The sequence below is a fragment of the Neofelis nebulosa genome, chromosome 3 (genome assembly GCF_028018385.1).
Source record: "Neofelis nebulosa isolate mNeoNeb1 chromosome 3, mNeoNeb1.pri, whole genome shotgun sequence".
Lineage (NCBI taxonomy): Eukaryota > Metazoa > Chordata > Mammalia > Carnivora > Felidae > Neofelis > Neofelis nebulosa.
The window spans coordinates 104,513,042-104,533,755 of NC_080784.1; positions in this window are offsets into that span (position 1 = coordinate 104,513,042).

Here is a 20,714-nt window from a genome sequence, read left to right on the forward strand (position 1 = left end):
ATAAAATCTTTGTAGCCTGGATTAGGCAAGGCAAAGATTTTGTGGACAGGGCACTGAAAGCAAAGCAGGAAGCCTAAAAGAAAGAATTGATAAAATAAACTTCAACCAAAAAAAAAAAAAAAAAAAAAAAGAAGAAGAAGAAAGAAAGAAAAGAAAAGAAAAGAAAAGAAAAAAGAAAAGACCTATACATGAATGTTCATAGCAGCTTAATTCAAAATAACCAAAAATTGCAAATAACCCAAACATTTAGCAACCTATTCATTTAGCAATGAATAAATAAGCAAATTGTGTTGAGGCTATCTAATTGAGTATGACTCTGCAATAAAAGGAATTAACTACCGATACATGCAACAAGGATCCATTTCAAAAGTATTATGCTAAGTAAGAGAAGCAAAACAGAAAAGACTATATACTCTATGACTTAATTTACCTGAATTGTAGAAAAGACAAAACTCTAGGAATAGCAAACAGGCAAGTGGTACTAGAGGCTAGCTAAATTTAGGCAACTGAATGTAGAGGGCATGAGAGACATCTTTGGATGATGGAAATGTTCTATATCTTGATTCTGGTCGTGGTTACGTGACTTTCTACATACGTATATTTTATTTATTGCCATGTTTATTGCCATGTGTGTCAGGTGAAGTTATGGTAATAAAATGTGAAAATCACACATTCAAGAATTTTCTTCTAATACTCAACCTGACTGTCTCCATTCCACATATGGTCTGTAAAAATACAATTCCTTTCTTTATCACTCCATAAAGAGTTGTTTTTACATTCTCAGTTCATCAAAGTAGCCTTAACATGATTTTCTGCTTTATAGCTACCAAATCAGCCTGGAGCCATTTAATTCCATTATCTGTCAGACTAGCAGGCTCTTAAATACAATCTTGAGAAGTTATTGCTATGAGCAAAGAGTCAAAAAGCAGTTCAACTACATTTCAAATGGAGTAGCTGTAGGTTTTATGGGTCATGCAGGAGCTCTTGAAATGTTGAAACAAAACCAGACCCAACTCATGAAAAAGTGTAGATTGGCTGCACTTTTTAGATGTTGTTCTTATTCAACAATATTTTTGGAGTTCCTACTATGTGTAAAACCTAGACACCCTGTTTTCATTTCAGGATCAAGAAAATCCTTAAAAAAAAAAAAAAAAAAAAGAAAAAAGAAAGAAGGAGAAGGAGAAGGAGAAAAATCCTTTTTACTCTGAACCAGATAAGGCTAAAGAGGGTTGGTTGGCAAATGAGAGAATAGGGGAAAGTCATAAAATCAGGTGAATCTGTATATTTTAAAACCATACATAAATTTACTGGCTTATATCTCAGGCCCTATGTTTTCTTGTTCACTCAAAGTTTTGTTTTCTAGAACTGAGATTATGATCCATCTATGAAATAAGAAATCAGAAAAAAATGAGATAAGATGACATAAAAATGCTCCAATTTATATCTTTAGAATCCTGAGAAGACAGGAGTAAATGAAATATAGGTCCAACTCCACAGGTTTCCTTTTTTTTTAATGTTTATTTATTTTTGAGAGAGAGAGAGAGTGTGTTTGTCTGAGTAGGGGAGGTGCAGAGAGAGAGGGAGACAGAGGTTACAAAAGAAAAACAAAACCGGAGGCATCACAATTCCAGACTTTAAGCTGGATTACAAAGCTGTAATCATCAAGATAGTATGGTATTGGCACAAAAACAGACACATAGATCAATGGAATAGAATAGAAATCCCAGAAATGGACCCACAGCTGTATGGCCAATTCATCTTCAACAAAGCAGGAAAGAGTATCCAATGGAAAAAAGAATCTTTTCAGAAAATGGTGCTGGGAAAACTGGAGCGACATATAGAAGAATGAAACTGGAACATTCCTACACCATAGACAAAAACAAATTGAAAATGGATGAAAGACCTAAATACCTAAATGTGAGACAGGAAAAGAGGATAAAGATCCTAGAGGATAAAACAGGCAGCAACCTCTTTGACCTTGGCTGCAGCAACTTCTTACCTGACACGTCTCCGGTAGCAAGGGAAATAAAAGCAAAAATTAACTATTGGGATCTCATTAAGATAAAAAGCTTATGCACAGAAAAGGAAACAATCATTTCTGCCTTCTTAAAGGCTTGTTAGACATTTTAGAACATCCTACAAAAGGAAGGAATAAGACTTTGATAGAGATAGAAAACTGAATCTAGAATAACAAAATAATTCAAGATAATAAAAGAAGGCTTAGAAATAAATTTAATTAGTACTATTCTCAAGGAGATTTAAGAAAACCGTTTTTATAAAAACATAAATAAAGCATGCTACAAAATGGGGAAAAACGGGTTAATGAAACTCTGAGAAATTAAAAATACGTTGCTGAAATTAAAAATAGACTACGTACTCATCTTTATCCCCCATATATTTAGAAAAGCCCCAACATTTTCCTTCAAAAGCATTTCCCAAAGTATGTTTGTATAGCAAACCTCTTGAGGCTATGTTTATTATCTGGAGTGTTGTCTGGAGACAGATGGCACATTCAAACGGAGTAATTTGAGGTGTAATTAATAAAGGGACGATTTACAAAGGAGTGAGCAGGGTACAGAAAAGCAGAAGCATTAGTGCAGTATCAGCTGTTCATTATAGCAAGGCACAGTTCCCATCCCTAGGCCTGAAGGGGAGCCAAGAAGATGGAGGAAGATGAACAGGAGGAAGACGAAGAAGAGCAGGAGGAGAAACGGAAGAAACTGAGGGAGAGAGACAGTGAAAGATCTGTGTGTAAGGGGCTACCTATTGGAGCTGGGACTGTGGATGGAGGCATGATGAGCCAGCCCATGCTACTCCTCGTGGTGGGTGCCATGGGCACTAATGCACTGACCTGACTCCTAGCTCCCTCTAATCTGCAAATGGTCTCCATTCCCCAGACACAGCCTAGCAGCAAGGGAGCCCTTTGATCCAGGCACAGAGCACAGTGATGCAGGGTGCATGGTTCTGGGTGGACAAACAGAAAATATCCAGTACATGTATGCGTGAACACTTTTAGTGCTGCATTCATACTTAATGATGGATTAGCTAAATATTAAAGTCTAAGTTCTAAATTCATTTCATTCATTACATCTAAATCTGTGAAGTTTTGTTTGATATCAATGTGGCTCTTTTTTGTCTGTTTGTTTTTAATATAATTTATTGACAAATTGGTTTCCATACAACACCCAGTGCTCAACGTAGCTCTTTAGAATTCTGATGTCAGTCTGAGATATCCTCTTTCTCTTTGATACCTTTTTTTTTTTTTTTTTTTTTTTAAAATTTTTTTTTCAACGTTTTTTATTTATTTTTGGGACAGAGAGAGACAGAGCATGAACGGGGGAGGGGCAGAGAGAGAGGGAGACACAGAATCGGAAACAGGCTCCAGGCTCCGAGCCATCAGCCCAGAGCCTGACGCGGGGCTCGAACTCACGGACCGCGAGATCGTGACCTGGCTGAAGCCGGACGCTTAACCGACTGCGCCACCCAGGCGCCCCTCTTTGATACCTTTTAAAACTTGTTCTTTGAATTAGAGCCTGTAAAATTTTACCACCTTGTGTTTAGATGTATATTTTTTTTTCTTTGATACTCTTTGAGTCCTTTTAGTCTGAGGTTTCTAATCTTTATTTTTGAAAATCTCTGGTTATTATTTCTTTAAATATTTCCTTCCCTCTCTTTATTTTTTCTTCTGGAATTTCTTTTCTGTAGATTTTATATATCTACATCCACTCCCCATTTCACTCAATTTTTCATTAATGATTTTTTTTCATCCGTTTAAACTTCTTTGATGTCTTCTGGGAGAGTTTCTTAATTTGATATTCTTGCTCAACAATTTGTTTGTTTTCTCTACTCTGCCTTTTGATCCTGACTTACAATATTTTTATTTCAAATTTTATATTTTCATACTGAATATATCCATTTGATTTTTCATTGTAACTGTTAGTTTTTTTCTCATATCACTGGAATCCTCCTTAATATTAAAAAAAAAAAATGAGTGTGCCTGGGTGGCTCAGTCAGTTAAGCAGCTGACTCTTGGTCTCAGCTCAGTTCATGATCTCATGGTTGTAAGACTGAACTCCACATTGAGCTCCCCACTGAGCATAAAGTCTGCTTGGGATTCTCTCTCTCTCTCTCTCTCTCTCTCTCTCTGCCTCCCCACTTATCCTCCCCTCCCAAATAAATAAATAACATTTAAAAAATTGAAGTATTGTTGAGCTCCTTAACATTTCTATCTTTTTAAGTTTGTTTATTTATTTAAGGAGAGAGAATGCAATCAGGGAAGAGTCAAGGAGAGAGAGGGAGAGAGAAAATCCCAAGCAGGCTTTCTGCTGTTAGCACAGAGCCTCACATGAGCTCAGTCTCACAAATTGTGAGATCATGACCTGACTCAAAATCAGGAGTTGGATGCTTAACTGACTGAACCACCCAGACACCTCTTAACATTTCTTGAAAGATATTTATTGTGCTTATTTTAAGTTCTTGATCTCCTCATTCCACTTATTTTGCATGGCTACATAGATTATTTATTCTATCACTGTCCTTTAATATCAGTTATGCTTTTCAGATGTCTCCTTAATTTACTCTGTGAGTTCATATTTCTCTTAAAAAATAGAGATCTTGGCTTACTATATAAAGGGGACTTAAAGAAAGAGAGGTTACATCCAGATGCTGCCCTTTTAGTGAGTTTACAGAAAGAGAGGATGTCCCTCAGGATGCAGAGTTGCCAGCACCCCAATTTAGACTACTATCATTGTTTACTCCTATCTCCCTCAGGTAATCCTGGTCGTTTTATTATGATGTCAACTGAATTCCTTTTTCCAATGAAGATGAAGTCATCACATTTTTATTCTAGCCATTTATCTATCCATCTAATATATATTTGTTGAGTGACTTCTATATGCCAACCTTGCATTTGCAAGATAGTTAGCTCTAGTTATTAGTTATTAGTCCATTGAATAGGCTGTATCTTTGAAGAAAACTAACTGATCACCTTGAAAACAGGTATATACATATAACTTTACTAATAACCATTTTCCAAACCTTTAAGTATGTGGTAAAGCAAAATTTTTTTTAATGTGCAACAACTAAAATATTTATACCTGTAAAAGAATTATTTATACTTTCAAATGCAGCCTTATTAAAGTGCAAATTCTGAGACACTATAATAGGGGTTATCTTATGATTTGTGTCGATGTTTATTGTTACTCAAGAAGGCAGAATATGCATATGAAAAGACAGCAGTAGACAACAAAACTGTGTCAAATGGGATTCAAATATTACTGTGGAAATTTAGAGAAGGTCCTGGAATAGTCAAGGAGACAGTGAGGCAGCAATAGCTGCAATTTGAAGTGTTTGGACAAGTTGTGAGGTTAAAATAGTCTGGGGAAGAAAGGATGTTCTAGATAAGAGAAGTAGCGCAAATAAAGATTCATAGAGGTGCTGAGGGAGAATTCTGTTGAAAATGTAATAAGATTTGTTTTAAAGCAAAGACATCTATGAGTAGGGAATAGTGGTTGGAGTGTTAGATTGTATGGAAATGGTCCAAAATAGTCAACTATGGGAAATGTGTCAGTAAGGGATGATTGAAAGGGTTTCTGAGTTAGCAGGTGGGCCAGATAAAAGTTAGGTTTCACAAGTTATTGGTCAATCAAAGCAGCATGGTCTTATAAAATTTTCTAATAATGCCAAAGAGTAAATGGGGTTTGTCTGGGAAATTCAGATCAGCAAATACGGTGATCACAAAAAGAACACTAAAATAAAGGGTATTTTTTTGAAAATATAACAGCTGTTCTATTTTTAATAACAGAAAAAAAAAATGATTAAGAAAGCAAAAGAAAACAGTAAGGAGGAAGAGAACTGATTTTGACAGGAATGAGTAGATATGAAAGGTCTTCTCTCTGTCATCAGACACAAATAATAGGAGTAGATACAGAAGGAAGGTGGGAAATGTGCAGTGTGGCACAGAAAACATTGGTAGGTGGACTTCTGTGAGTAGATGAGATTTCAGACTGTCTGATATCATTACTCTGGTTGAAAATTTGATGTGAGGGGCGCCTGGGTGGCTCAGTCGGTTAGGCGTCCGACTTCAGCTCAGGTCACGATCTCACGGTCCATGAGTTCGAGCCCCGCGTCGGGCTCCGGGCTGATGGCTCAGAGCCTGGAGCCTGCTTCCGATTCTGTGTCTCCCTCTCTCTCTGCCCCTCCCCCGTTCATGCTCTGTCTCTCTCTGTCTCAAAAATAAATAAAAAAGTTTAAAAAAAATTGAAAATTTGATGTGAGTGAACATCTGTACACCACCTCTCTCTCATCACCTCCCCGGGTGGGAAAAGAGGAAAGTGTTTTTCTCTTTTGAGGCTCTGACCTCGCTAGTAATAAGGTCCTCTGAGAATGGAATCTCACTGAGGCTTTCAACATTCTGTAGGAGAAATGGAAGCTCTTAATATTGCCCAAGAACTGATTGAAGCTTTGTGTTTCCGTGGTTTTAGATGACATCCTTATCCTTAGCTGGTCTTTCATCAAAACATGCCTATGTCATAAGACGGATAAGATAAAAACATATAGTTAAAATACATCCAAGAAGTTACTACCTACTGGGGGGAGAGAAGCAACTAAAAGCACATATTTTTGTTTCCTGTGTCATCTTCCTATGGGGAGGACAAAATGTTTTTTTTCTGCAGGTCTCCCTGAAGAGTTTGGCCTAATCAATTTGTTTCCCAACTCTTAAGGCACTTCTTGCCTGTGACACATGTCTCTGACAGTCAGTCCTGTACTGCCTTTTGTTGTCTTAGATCTTGTTTTGATCTTGTTTTGGGGTCCTCATGTAACACAAATATATACAGACAGATTTCTATAAAAGTGAGGGATGAGTGAACTGTTCACTGTTTTTGCCCATCCTGGGGACCAGAATCTGAATATATGTTGGTAGTATTTTTCAGCAAATCATCAAATTTTCAGTAAGACAACAGTAACTCTGTCCAGGGTGGATAAAGAAACACATTCTGTGTTGTACCATGTTGCTCTGGCCTCCTAGTCTCATCCACTGAGGCTTCCTCATCTTGTTGGGGGCCCAAACTTATAGGTTTGAGGCTTTGTTTTATCTTACTTGTTCTAAATATAGAGTTCTACATTTTAATAAACTTGCCACCTTCACCATTGAAAAAATGTGGTGTATGCTATAGTTCTTTCTCTCTCGCTCTACAAGCTTTCTGTAGAGACCAGTATTTTTCTGCCCTGGTAGCAACAATAATCAAAAAGTATAAAGGCCTTGTAGTGGGAATCCGTTGGTTTGTTGTTTTTGCTGGACTGAAAACATTCATCCTTTTTATGGTAAAAAATTCCTTTGGGGAATCTCCCCTTTGTCATATTGGACTACAGTGTTGGACTGGAATTATCTCTACTTGCAACTCCAGAATGTTCCATGATTAGTATAGGCCACGGTGATTGGTTTAAGGATGAGCACATGGCCCAATTTTAGCCAACAAGAATCAGGCCTAAGACATTTTTGCCAATTTTGAAATAGAAACACTTTTGCTTTCTTGTTGGATTCAAGACAAGTGCTGCTGCACCCATCTTTTGAATAATGCCAAATAGTGACTTAATAACAAGGCTTCCACTGAAGAGGTGAGGCACAAAATGGAAAGTAGAAACCAGGCCTTGGATCAAGCTTCACTAAGGGAAATCAGCTCCTGGGATGCTGAAATTTGTGTTCATAAATTCAATTTTGATGAAGCCTCTTGGAATTTCTTATATCTTCTTATATCTGAAAAGATATAAGGCATTGAATGAATAAAGCCTCTTTAAACATCTGTGTGCAGGTTTTTGTGCGGACATAAGTGTTCAAAAACAACTGAATGAATATGTTACTGACTGCTTGGAGTTCAAAATGAAAATGCATCCTGATTTGCTAATACCCTGATATTTTCTCTGTGTTTATTCATTCATTTATTCGACACATTTATTGAGACATATTCTGTATCATTTCTGTATCAGAAATTTTGTTAGATTCTGAGAATAAAGTGGTAAGCTAAATGAGATATGGTTTCTGACCAGTGGAGGGTAATGATATCTACTGGGAAAGCTGGATATTATTAAGAGACACACATCAAAATCAGGATGGAAAGAACTAAAGAGATTGAAGAGATACTTCATAGGTGAAATAGACAGGATTTGCTAGTGCATGGGCTTTGGGGAGTGGGTAGAGGGAGAGATCTCAGGTTCCCATGTAATGTAAGGTTAGATGGTCATATCATTTACTTAAATTCATATTTAATTATTTCATGCTCAATATTGTATGAATTACATTTATGTTTTATCTTGCCAGCTCCCAGGAGCTGAATTGGTTCAGGTAAGTCCTAATCTTTCTGAACCTCACCTTTCTTATTTATAGGACAAGGTAAGGGTATAAAGATTCAATGAGATTGTGGTCATTGAAACTTTAAACCTAAAATTCAGAAATGTAAAGAATACCTTATTACTTTATTAAAAATTAATAGCATTATTCTAACCATAGTCTATATTTTACTGTGTTGGTTGGAAATCTGGTTGAAGGATTGAGTCACTGGTTCTAACCTCCTTCTGCAAATATTACATTTATTTATATTTTGCTGTTACAGAAATGTGTACCTTACTGTGTAGGTTTAATTTAAATGCCTACACAAGTAGAACTAAGTTTTTCTAAGAACATGATTTCTAAAACAAATTTAAAAAACTAGACACATAATTAAATGAAAATAAAAGAGGCATACTACAAACTTTCTTTTGGTAGAAAGAAAAGAGAATTGGACTTCATAGTAAAAATAAAGGAATTTAGGTAAGTGGCTAATTTAAGTTGGAATAATCCAAGCCAATTTTTATCTCCAATAGCTGTTTTGGGTTATTTATCTGGTGATTACCTTACTTTTACAGATCATTGAGAGTATAAAACTCAAGACCTAAAAGGAAAGTAATTATTCTTATTTTGCTCACTAAAATTGAAGTATTACTTGTCTCATGATATAAATCTACATTGTCTTACATCTAGAAAAAATACAATGGTACAGATAGCAAATGGATAAAGCCATTTATATTTGGCATTAGAATGCAAGTATATTTAAATTACAATTGTACTCCATCTTGGAATTTTTATCCCTCTACCAAAACTGTGCAGTTGTCTTTTATATATACTCATTAATTTATTATGTATTATTAAATACCTATAGTGGCTAATACACTGGGCATGCAACACAGAATAAATGCTCACTCTGGGGACTTACAGTCTGTATTAGTGTAGGAAAGGGAGAAAAAAATTCAAGTAAAATGGACAAGTTGAAAAAAACAAAACACTACTGAGAAATCAGCTGTTTTGGAATCAGAGGAGGGGGGATATGCTACAGATGGTAGTGAATAGGAATCAGGAATAAGCCATGATAGAACTGACCATAAATTGAAAGGAGAAAAAGGCCTTAAATCACCCAACATCTTTTCTGAAAGTATTTAATGATTTTAGTCAGAAGCTGATTTATGGGATATTGAGTTTTATGCCCTGAACATTTTTCTAGATGTGTTGTGTGTGTGTGTTATTATTGTTGTTTTTTATCTTTTAGAAATTTCAATTATATTTTTTAATTCTATTCAAGATTTTTCTGAAGTATTTTCCCCTTATGTTTTATACACGATTGTTTGATCTTCAAATTAAAATGGACACTTATCCAATTGGGATTTCTTGGATCACTTCTTTCTTGCTCACATCTTAGTATGTAGCCTTTCTTGTATTTTCTGTAATTCTAGTAAAATGTAATGAATAGGTATATATATAAATAATTATAATATATAATTATAATAATATAATACATAAATAAATATAAGTAATAAAACAATATATCATGCTGTTGTGAGGATTAAGAAAACATCTATGTAAATGCACTAACACTGTGATGCATATGAAAAACATGTATTCATTCCACGTATAGTAGTTTCCTTCCTTTCTCATCCTACCTCTGAAATTTTTTTGAGAACTCACGTATTCCAAGATATTGATTCTGGGAACTGAAAAATTTGAAATACTTAACTTCTTTCTGTCAGAGAAGGGGAAGAAACTCATTAAAGAAGCATGTAGAGAATTAGATTTGGTTCATTTTCATAAAAAAAGATTATTTTAGCAAAATAAAAATTGCCTTGCTCTTAAGACACCTAGATTTTTTTTTTTTTTTGCAGTGCATCTGACATAGCATAAAATTTACTACTTAAAAGTATGAAACTCAGGAGTTTCCAGTATATTCACAAATTTGTGCAACTATCACCACTGTCTAATTTCAGAATATTTCCATTACACCAAATCAAAGCCTTATATTCATTAGCAGTCACTCTCTACTATTTCCTTCTCTAGCTCTGGAAGCCACCAATCTACTTTCTGTCCCTATGGGTTTCCCTATTCTGGCACCTATTTATGTATTCTGCCTATTCTTAACAAAATAGAATAATTATAACAATATACTGTAATAAAGGTTAAATGAAAGTGACTTCTCTCAAAATATCTTATTGTACTATACTCAGCCTACTTTTGATGATGTGATGTGATGAAATGCCTCTGGGATAAGATGAAATGAAGTGAATGACATAGGCATTGTGACATAGTGTTAGGCTACTACTGACCTTTAGAAGGAAAATCATATGCTTCCAGGCCCCTGTTGACCACAGGTAACTGAAACCAAGGAAAACAAAACTGTAGATAAGGGGGAGGGACTACTGTAATGTTTATTATGTTGTCATATGTACCAATAGTCCATTCCTTTTTATGGATAAATAATATTCCATTGAATGGACCTACCACTTCTTATGAATTCATCAGTTGATAAACATTTTTTTCTACATTTTGTCTATTATGAATAATGCTGCTATGAAGATTCATGTGTAAGTTTTTGTCTGACAATATATTTTTAACTCTACTGTATATATACCTAGGATGGAATTGCTGGATCATAAGGTAACTCTATGCTTAACTTTTTGAGGAACTGTCAAAACGTTTTTCACAGGAAGTATACATTTTACCCTCCCCAAATCAATGTTCAGGAGTTCAAATTTCTCCACAATCTCTCCACACTTGTTATGCTCCAATTTTTTGATCATAGACATCTCAGTGAATGTGACATGATATTGTGGTCTTGATTTGCACATCACTAATGATGTGGTTCTTTTCACGTGTTTGTTGTCCATTTTTATATCACTATTGGAGAAATGTTGATTCAAATCATTTTTCCATTTTTTAATTGGATTATTTAGGTTTCTAGTTGAAAGAGCTCTTTATATATTTGGATACTAGCTCCTTAACAGATTTATCATTTGAAAATATTTCCACCAATTCTGTGGGTTATCTTTTCACTTTCTTAATAGTGTCCTTTGATATGTAAAAAATTTAAAATTTAATGAAGTCCAACTTACCTATATTTTCTTCACTTGCTTGTGTTTCATGTCATGTCTGAGAAAAACATACCTAATCCAAGGTAACAAAGATTTAGATGCATATTTTTTTCTAAGAGTTTTATTTTCTCTTTAGATGCAGTATCTGTCTCCAGTGATACCTTTTCAAAGGTGTTCTTTGTTCCTTTCAGCTTTTATATATTTTTAGAACCTTTTTTTTAAAAAAATCTGGTTATTTTTGAGAGAGAGAGAGAGAGAGAGAGAGAGAGAGAGAGAAAGAGAGAGAAAACATGAGTGGGGGAGGGGCAGAGAGAGAGGAAGACAGAGGATCCTAAGCAGCAGGCTCCCCGCTGACAGCAGAGAGCCTCATGTGGGGCTGGAACTCAGGAACTGTGAGATCATGACCTCAGCCCAAGTTAAAGCTTAACAGACTGAGCCACCCAGGTGCCCCTATTTTTAGAACCTTTCTATTGTACTCTTCTTCACATAATTCATGTTTGCATAACTGCTAGTATTGGCATTTTTGTTCTCTGAGTTAAAGTTTATTAATTTCCTCTCTACACCACCATTACACATTTCTGAGATAAAAAGTACTTACATTTTCCAAGTATTTGAAAGAAGAACACCTACATTTAAAATGTCTGGAACTATAATGATATAGTGCTATAGCAACAAACATTTACTTGAAGCCATAAGGAGAAGAAACAAATTATATGACATGAGAGGAAGACATAATTTAAAAAAAAAACATAATCTTTACTCAAATCAGTAGGAAAAATAGCCAAGTGAGAATGCTGAATGAAGAGTAATTTTCAACAACTTTTCCCTTTTGATTTAAATCCATTTGTATTATGGTATAAAATAGGAGACTCTTGGATTTGAAAAACAATCCTCTATTGCGATTCTAAGAAAACATTGTAAACATCTTTTTCTTGCTGTCTTCATTCTACCAGAATACCTAAGCTGCATTGCACATTTGTTCCATAGAAAGTGTCTTGTTTTCTAATTTCATCAACCTATGCCCAAATCTGTTTGAATGAAATCTCTTGGCACTTCTCTCTATTATAAACTTTTTTATTGGAGTATAATATATATATAGAGAAAAGTACACAAACCATAAACATAGAGCTCAAAAAAATGGAAGCAATTTTAGCATTTTTCCTCTACTGACACCAATGTTGGCTTTACTATATATTGTGCTCCACATTTCCTTACTGAGTGAAATCCCAGCTTATTCCATTGGAAATAGTTGTTCAAATAGCATATATTTAAATACCTTAGATTTCCAGAGAGATAAGTTACTATATTAGAACCTTTGAAACATTAGAAAATATCTAATAGTTTATCATTTTCAGAGCACGGGGTGGTTGATCTGACAACCACATACACGTGTTGTGCTACATGTGTTATGACTGAATCCTCCTGGGAAAGTGGAGGTCAAAGCTTAATGAGGTTACTAGAGGTAGAGCAGGACCAGACCTAAATCTAAAGTCTGCACTCTTCATGTGCCAGGGTGTCCAACAGTGGCACGTAAGATGAATTTTTGGTGGCATTCAGTTGAACATTTTGAAACTTAATGTCCTGTGTTTTTTTTATATGCCCTAGAAAAAAATATAATAGTTATAACAAGGTGATAAGCTCTCAAAGAGGAGTTTAGTGAATCACAGAAAAAACTTTGAGGCTGCAATCCTATGAGGCTGGTACTGAAGACTGGATCACTACCTCCATTCCCACCTGCATGAAATGGACCTTATGGCACACTACAGTCTGGGAAGAGAAAAAACTACATTTCCTAGATGCCTTTAGAGGTCAGGCTTCCCTGGGATCTAGCATCAGCCTGGGATCTAGGAGGCACACCCTACTGCATCTATGTATTTATCATCATAACTGTCCCTTATCATTATTTGAGGGCATAGATGGAACTTACATAGAGGCCCCACTTCTGCTGTTTTTGCCGCCTCTGCAGAGAAATACAGCCATGGGAGCGACTGGTTTTCTGTGGAAGCAGCAGAGGCGTTGCCTTGACTCAACTTCTGTCACTAATCGTTTTCAGTCCCATGTCATCATGTAGAGTTAGGGGTTGGTTGAAGGCAACAGAACACCCTTTAGTCAATTTATGTCAAAGAGGTTAAACAGCAGTTTTGTGGTGACTCCCAATACTTTTGGAAGGGCTGGAGGAGCAAGCTCTAGACTGAGTTTGCAGGAATTACTCTCATAAAGTGTAACTGGCCTGATGAGAAGCCACTTTCTCTGCTACAGTCTGGAAGATAAGGAATCAAGGACTACCACCACACTTGTTGGCTTCAAGAATCCATCTCGTTTATCATGATTCACTCACTACATGGATCATGATTTGTTCATTCCAAATTTATTATTTTCTCTATTTATTTTATCTCTCTTCCCTTTTCACATTTTTAAATAAAACAATTTGTTGATAATGAAAAATGCAGAGCTGTATTTAATGTAAATATAACCTAAACTGACCAAGTGCATACAGAAAATACACTGTAAAATACTATAGTTTAAAAAAAAATGTTATTCCGCTCTCTCCACCAAATCTGACCTCCATCTTTGAGGCATTTGTTATTTTTTTCACATTGTTCTGCAGGTGGCGCCATTGCTGCACAGTGTCAGGTCAGTTGCATAAGAATTGGCCTTCAAGAAGGCTCAGAACAGGTTAATTTTAAAGATCCTCTGGAACTCCAGCACATGGTTGGGTCAGAGCTAAGTATTTTCAGGTTTGGTCTGTGGTTAAATGTTGGCGAGTTGCCTGTACTGTCTGGAAAGTAAAGGTAAAAACAGGTTTGGCAGTCCTAATCCACAAGTGGGTTTGTCAGCAAGAGACAAGGTGCAGTGCCTTAACCTTTAGTAGGATGCTTTTGACAGCCCAGTTTGTGTATTGTTTTTCTTCTTTCAGAGCTCATCTGGGCTGGTATAAAAATATGCCATCCTGCTCAAGAGGTCATCTTAGTCTGTGGGAAGGTGGGCTAGAAGTTGCCTGGGAGAGGAAGCCATGACACTGTTTCATTTTCAAATTCATGCTTTGTCCTCCTCTTGCCCTGACGCTCTTTCTTGCTTTAATGAGAAAACATTGATTCTGTCTCTTTCTGATTTTTGCTTTATGAAATAAATCATTCCTTCAAAACTTTATTTTTGGAACAAAAAGTAGAATATGAATGTGAGGCGATAAAGCCCAAATAAAGATAAATGGTGAGGCTCATTAACCTATTCAAAAGCCAAACAATGTAACTGAAGAGGAACCTTAGCTACTGTGATTCCTTTCAACTTTTAAAATCTTCTAGCAAATTTGAAAATGGGTGGAAGAATAATAATTCCTAGAAAACTCCAGTTACTTAGAATTCTATTCGAGCCACTTATTTGTGAAAAGAATACAGTTGCATTAATAACACTATCAAACAGACATGCTTGGTAAAGATTCACCTAACCATGACTCTGTGGGTGAGCTCTTTTGAGGGAAGTCCCTTGTATTCTTAGCACTATAATCTGCTATGGGTTTCACAGAATATAGTTTGTACAGCATACATACATTTTTAGTAGGTAGAGATTTTTGTTTGTTCGTACTTAAAAAAAAAAAAGAAAAGCATAGCCTGGAAGAGTGATTTCCATATCTTAGAACAAATATTTCCTGAGCTCCACCCAAACAGATTACAATGCATTAGGTCTGAGGCAAAACTTGAGAATCTATATTTCTAAATGCTTTATAAATCACTCCAAGAATTTGGCAAGTCTTGGAAGCCTGGCTTGTAAAGAAGGAATAAGAAAATTGATGTTGGAAACCAGAAAAAATATGGCTATACTCCCAGGACTTGTGCTACAATTTGAATATCAGTACATTTATAAAACTGGAAATTAATAAAAAGATGGGCTGAAGGTGAGAAGTGAAAATTTGGATTTTGAAACCCTGAAATCTAAATCCCTTTACTGCCTTCTGATGACACCTTGATCAAAATTACTTTTACTCTCAAATTCACTTTAATACATTAAGAGTAGAATCATACTCACTGTCTGATGGTATCTAATAGTGGAATAGAACTTATTTTTGGTAAAAAAAAAAAAAATATATATATATATATAATAATAATCTTTGTGTTGGCCCAATTCTTTAGAAGCTGGTCTTTGGCCATTGGGCATGCTGCACCCTTACGTGTCTTGGTGTTATAAATTTTCTATTACATAAAGCGTCAAGCGAATGGAGAAGGTAGTGTAATCTAATACACACCCGTATGTAATTTAAATTGACTAACAGAGAATACGGATATGGAGTGGGAAAGAAAATGGAGACTGTAGTAAGGTACATGTTGTTTCTAAAGCATATTAAAATAACATGAAAAACCCAGTGTAGAAGCTCTTAGTTCAAATAGTTCAACCTTGTATTTAAAAACAAAAGTTAAGGGGTGCTTGGGTAGTTCAGTCCGTTAAGCATCCGACTTTGGCTCAGGTTATCATCTCCCGGTTTGTGAGCTCAAGCCCCACATGGGGTTTTGTGCTGTCAGCTCAGAGCCTGGAGCCTGCTCACTCTCTGAATTTATCTCTCTCTCAAAAATAAATAAACGTTAAAAATTTTTTTTAATAAATAAAAATAGAAGTTAGGGGCACCTGGGTGGCTGAGCCACTTAAGCATCCAACTTTGGCTCAGGTCATGATCCCCCAGTTCATGGGTTCGAGCCCCACATCAGGCTCTATGCTGACAGGTCAGAGCCTGAAACTGCTTCAGTTTTTGTGTCTCCCTCTCTCTCTGTGCCTCCCTGACTTGTGCTCTTTCACACTCTCTCAAAAATAATAAACATTTAAAAAACTTTTAAAAATTTTTTAAAAAAAGTCAGAGCCATGTCATCCTTTTATTCTTTACTGACTAAGGATAGTACTTCTTTTCGCATTAATAATTTTTTTTTTGAGAGAGAGAGATAGCATGTGAATGAGGGAGAGGGGCAGAAGGAGAGAGAGAATCCTAAGCAGGCTCCACGCTGAGCCCCAACACAGGGCTAGATCTCATGATAGAGAGGTCATGACCTGAGCAGAAATCAAGAGTCTAGGACTTAACTGACTGAGCCACCCAAGCACCCTTTAATAAACCACATTTTATTATTGGTTTTATTAGTAGCTTTATGCTATACATTTTTGCATCACTAGTTTAGATATTACCTTAGAAATACAAAACATAACCATGACTACAGTCTGTTTTTACTATGTCTGAAATACTGTAAGGAGAATATAATAGTTTAACTCCACTTATTCCCTTACCATTATTTTTTTTTGCTATTGTCACATTTTTTTTTCCTTATGAATAAGTTATAAACTCTTGAGCTCCTGTTCCTGGACTTCTGTGTTTTCATCTAGGGCCATTATCTTTTGAGATGGAAAACAACTTTTAGTATTACTGCTATTATAGATCTACTAGCAACAATTCTTTCAACATTGGTTATATGAAAGTTTTTATTTCGTCTTCATTTTTCAAAGGATATTTTCACTCTGCTTAGAGTCCTAGGTTAGAAGGTTTTGTTTTGTTTTTCTCATTCAGTTTTTTAACAGTATCTTTTAGCATATAGTTTTTGACTAGTATTTCTATGAAGGTAATGTGGGCTTTTTCTCTGTTTTAAGGGTTTTTCTTATTATTAGTTTTAAAATAATAAGAGTTGAACTTTTCTTTGTATTTACCTTGCTTAGAATCCATTGAATTTCTTGAATCTGTGGGGTATTTATCATCGGATTTGAAAAGTTTGGGCCATTACTTCTTCAAATAGTTCTCTTGTGTCAATGTCTCTCTTCTCCTTTTGAGACTCCAGTTATGTGTATGTTAGACATTTTAATCATATCTCATCTCTCTTATATGTTGCATTTGGTTTCTTCCATTCTCTTTTGGTGACTGTGCCTCCTGAATACTGTCTATTGAGCCATTTTGAGTCTACAAACCTTGTCTTGTGTATTCAACCTGCTCTTAAACTTATCAAAAGATTTCTTAATTTCAAATTCTGCTTTTTACATTTCTAGAATGCTTGATTCTTTTTTGCAGACTCTAATTCTGTATTGCAATCCTCTAGTTTTTCATCCATTTTGTCTATATTTACCTCAACTTTCTTTAACTTGTTAATCATGGTTACTTAAAGTCCTGTTAACCACAACTTCTGGATTCTCTCTCAGCTTACACCATCTGGTGACTTTATCTCATGTCCTCTTTGGATCCACCACTTTATTTTGTGTTTTTATAGTATTTCAGATTCTCTTTTGTTTCTGATATCATTTATTTCTTCTGAGGTCTGTGCATCAACCAGTTCATTTGGGATTTTTTTTAACGTTTATTTATTTTTGAGACAGAGAGAGACAGAGCATGAATGGGGGAGGGTCAGAGAGAGGGAGACACGGAATCCGAAACAGGCTCTAGGCTCTGAGCTGTTAGCACAGAGCCCGACACGGGGCTCGAACTCACAGACCGCGAGATCATGACCTGAGCTGAAGTCGGCCACTTAACCGACTGAGCCACCCAGGCTCCCCTCATTTGGGATTTTTAATAGTACTTCTTATTCTATCCTGTTTTTTATACCATTTATTTTTTATGCGGCCTGTGTTGCAAGATAACTTTCAACGGCAGAAAATTCAAAATTCTTTCTATTTGTAAATTGTTGAAAAGTCACACCTTGAGAATAGTGGTTTGAGAAAATTTCTGTGTTCTGGTCACTGTACAGAAGCATGAAATGCTGGAATCTAAGGACTGTTCTTGCTTAATATATTCTACAAAATGCTATCTGCAGCTTTTTAGTCCAGAGTAGCTTCATTTTTCCTGACTATATTTCTCTCTGTGATATTGTTATTAGTGGCAAGAAGAGTATTTATTTTAATTTTTACTTTCAAAAGGGGAAAGAAAAGTTTCTAGATTCATTCCAGTATGAAAAGGGTTCTCTTTTTCCTTTGAAAATTATAGCTCACATATAATCCATTTTCCTTCCCAAATCATCAATTCCACTTCTCGTGTTCCAAATATTGTTATTTTATTTAACTACTTCATAGCCATGTGAGCTACACAAATATTATTTATGCATAGACTAATGCCAGAATGGTTTATTTAGCTATAAATTTATTTTCCTCCTAAAAATCAAACATACTACATGTGTTTTGTACTTGAAGAGCATCAATCAAACATTGGAGACCCACTTAATTGTAGTGAATGAAGGGAAATTAATTTAGGGCATTTAATCCCTGAGCCCATTTTTAAATAACATCATACATTTTAAAGTAGACTCATTTTATTTGTTTTCTAACCTATTTTATAAAGCCTTTATTATCAGGAATAATGAATAAAAGAATACATTTTCACTAAACAAACATTCTTTCTTCTATTAGGGTCACCATGACCTAAAAGCATTATTTTGAACTTCTGGAAGAAATGTCCCCAGATTTACTTGTCCTTAATAACCCTTTTACAGCACATATAATAATAAAAGTTTATTAAGATTATGATTCCATTAGATTTTACATGTGTGTGTGTGTGTGTGTGTGTGTCTGTGTGTGTGTGTATTCCAGGCAAGCAAGATTTATAAGCAAATTTTAAATAAATTTGCAGAAATTATTTATTCATCTCCTTCAGGTTATAAAGGAAGACTGATTTTGTTTTGTTTTGCTTTGCTATTGAAAAAATATGGCACACCTTGTTGAACAATAGACAAAAGACATAGCTTGTTGAACCCGATTTGTTCTTGTAGAAGGAAAAATCAGAGACAGCAGTGTCAAGACAGCCTCAGACCCATGTAGGGGATTTTTCTGAGGGTTTCCAGTAATACCCACCCACCTTCTTAAACTCTGGTTCTCTGCCTTGACATATAAGCCTCAATACACACAATTTTCCTCTGATTGGTATTTCAGTCATCAGATTCAGATTCACAAAATTTTTAACTAGCAACCTCTCTGCTATCATCCAATGGTGTTTATAGAGAAAACCTTTAATATACCCTGCCTATTATTACTCCATTTATATACTTTCTGACTACCAAAAATAATTTTAATTTCCACACACAGTAATCCACACTCATGAAAATACTTCCCAGCACGGGAGCAGAGAATCACTAAGATATTTCATTGAAAAATCCATGAAGAAATTGTTAGTACTTATCATTGATAGGTAGATTGGGCCTCCTACAAATATGATCCCACAATGTCTCTCTAGCACACCTGATGCAGAGGCGCTGTGGATTGAATGAGGTACTGCATATAAAGTGCTTAGTGTGAGGTCCTACATTCGGGAAACTCCAGCAATTTTAGTTATTATTACTATTACTATTACTATTAGACAGTAGTGCTTTTGCCAGGTCAGCACGTAGCCATTTCTCTCTCGACATTGGTGTGTCCCAGAATGCTTGTAAATAAAACATGGGCCATTATCAGACAGTCATCTTTTCTCCAAAAGGTGGCTAAGTTGCACACAATCATTCAGTCATATCATAGTTAAGCCAAGTCTGTACTCTCTCGAAAACTTGGTTTACCCTTGTTGCAACGAAAGCTTTAAATGTGTCTTTTCAAGTGAATGCCTTATTTTTGTGACAAAGGTGGAACTGGCTCTTAAGTTCATCATCACGTGGAAATACATTAAGAGTGAATTACATGGATAAACGTGTAACTCCTGGATTAGACATGAATTCCCCACGACCTATCTATCAACCTGTATAAACCTCCATAGACAACCTGCTCAGGTGTGTGTGTGGGGATGTATAAGATTGCAAGGTTGCAATACATGTTTGTATTATAGCAGGAAAATTCCTTTCTAATCTTCTCATGAACAGATTCAACTGAATGGTTTGTTGTGTTTAACCAATTCTCTACTGTTCCAAGTTTCAGCTTGTAATGCCTTACAGTATTGAAGAAATTTAGCAAGGCTCATTTTACTCATTTTCTTTCTATCAGAAGCCAAATGTGCTTTCGAAATATGAGCGACTATGTCATTTGTTAAGTTCAACGTGTAATTAAGTGGGCCACTTTAAGCAACATGCAAAGATAAGGAAATAGGATTTTAGCCACACATCTGCAGCACACCTACACAATGCAAAACTACGTAGGTTGTATAATTTATTATCTAAATCAGGTGACTTTAGAGAATGAAAAGATGCTCTGTTCATAATGAGAATAGGTATGAACAGAGACTGTCCCCGGTTAAATAGGATGTATGGCCACTCTAACTGTAACCCTCCTAGGAGCTTGGAAAAATACTGGAAAACATGAGTTTTGTTTTCTTGTAAACTCTCCCACAGGTCTGTATCATGCCTGGCCAAACTGTAGCTCTAACAGTTAGGTGATGACCTTTGATATTAGTGGATAAG